This window comes from Micromys minutus, assembly GCF_963924665.1.
Source record: "Micromys minutus genome assembly, chromosome: 2".
Lineage (NCBI taxonomy): Eukaryota > Metazoa > Chordata > Mammalia > Rodentia > Muridae > Micromys > Micromys minutus.
This window is the reverse complement of record NC_137971.1, coordinates 46347274-46349629: the sequence shown is the minus strand read 5'-3', so window position 1 is coordinate 46349629 and position 2356 is coordinate 46347274.

Below are 2356 nucleotides of genomic sequence, written 5' to 3'. Positions count from 1 at the left end.
CTATTCCAGAAGATAGAACCCGATGGAATACTACCTAACTCATTTCTTGAGGCTACAATAACCCTAGTACCTAAACCACACAAAGACCCTACAAAAAAAAGAGAACTTCAGACCAATCTCACTTATGAACATTGACGCAAAAATACTCAACAAAATCCTTGCAAACCGAATTCAAGAACACATCAAAACGATCATTCATCATGACCAAGTAAGCTTCATCCCTGGAATGGAGGGATGGTTTAATATAAGGAAATCCATCAATGTAATCCACCATATAAACAAACTCAAAGAACAAAATCACATGATCATCTCACTAGATGCTTAAAAAGCATTTGAGAAAATTCAACACCCCTTCATGTTAAAAGTCCTGGAAAGAACAGGGATCAAAGGTCCATACCTAAACATAATAAAAGCAATATACAGCAAACCAACAGCCAACATCAAACTTAACGGTGGGAAACTTGAAGCAATCCCACTAAAATCAGGGACTCGACAAGGCTGCCCACTCTCCCCCTACCTATTCAACATAGTACTGGAAGTCCTGGCTGGAGCAATTAGACAGCAAAAAAGATCAAGGGGATACAAATCGGAAAGTAAGAGATAAAAACATCACTCTTTGCAGATGACATGATAGTGTACTTAAGCGACCCCAAAAATTCCACCAGAGAACTCCTACAGCTGATAAACAAGTTCAGCAAAGTGGCTGGATACAAAATTAACTCAAACAAATCAGTCCCGTCCTATACTCAAAAAACAAACATGTGGAGAAAGAAATTAGGGTAAAGGTACCCTTCACAATCGTCACAAAATCTATGAAATACCTTGGTGTGACTCTAACTAAGCAAGTGAAGGACCTGTATGACAAGAACTTCAAACCTCTAAAGAAAGAAATTGAGGAGGATCTCAGAAAATGGAAAGATCTCCCATGCTCATGGATTGGAAGGATCAACATTTTAAAAATGGCCATCCTACCAAAAGCAATCTACAGATTCAATGCAATCCCCATCAAAATTCCAACCCAGTACTTCATTGAATTGGAAAGATCAATGTGCAATTTCATATGGAATAACAAAAGACCTAGAATAGCGAAATCCATCCTCAACAACAAGAAAACATCTGTGGGAATCACTATCCCTGACCTCAAGCTATATTACAAGTCAATTGTGCAGAAAACTGCATGATACTTGTACAGAAATAGGCATGTGGATCAATGGAATAAAATAGAAGATCCAGAAATGAGCCCTCACATATATGGTCACCTGATTTTGACAAAGGAGCCATAAACATTCAATGGAAAAAGGACAACCTATTCAACAAATGGTGCTGGTCCAACTGGCACTCAACATGCAAAAGAATGAAAATAGACCCTTTCTTATCTCCTTGTACAAAGCTCAAGTGTAAGTGGATCAAAGATCTCCACATTAAACCAGATACACTGAAACTATTAGATGTGAAAGTAGGGAAAACTTTAGAACATATAGACACAGGAGAAAATTTTCTGAACAAAACACCAATGGCTCAAGCTCCAAGGTCAAAGATTAACAAATGGGACTTAATGAGATTGCAAAGTTTCTGTAAGGCGAAGGACATTGTCAAGAAAACAAAACGGCAGCCAACAGAATGGGAAAATATATTTACCAACTCCACATCTGATAGAGACCTAATATCTAAGGTATACAAAGAACTCAACAAGCTAGACACCAGAGAATCAAATAACCCTATTAAAAAATGGGGTACAGAGCTAAACAAAACGTTCTCAGTTGAGGAATATCGAATGGCTGAGAAATATCTGAGGAAGTGCTCGACATCTTTAGCCATCAGGGAAATGCAAATCAAAACAACCCTGAAATTCCACCTCACACCAGTCAGATTGGCCAAGATCCAAAACTCAGATGACAACAGATGCTGGCGAGGTTGTGGAGAATGAGGAACCCTTCTCCACTGTTGGTGTGGTTGCAAACTAATACAACCACTCTGGAAATCAGTCTGGTGATACCTCAGAAAATTGGACATAATACTACCTGAAGACCCAGCTATTCCACTTCTGGGCATATACTCCAGAGACACCTTAGTACACAACAAAGATATATGCACCACAATGTTCATAGCAGCTCTATTTATAATAGCCAGAAGCTGGAAAGAACCCAGATGCCCTTCAGAAAATGAATGGATACAAAAATTATGGTACATTTCCACAATGGAATACTACTCAGCCACCAGAAATAATGACTTGACCAAATTCTTAAGAAAATGGCTGCATCTAGAGAATATCATTCTGAGTGAGATAACGCAGTCACAAAAGAACAGACATAATATGCAGTCACTGATAATGGGATGCTAACACCAGAGGCTCGCA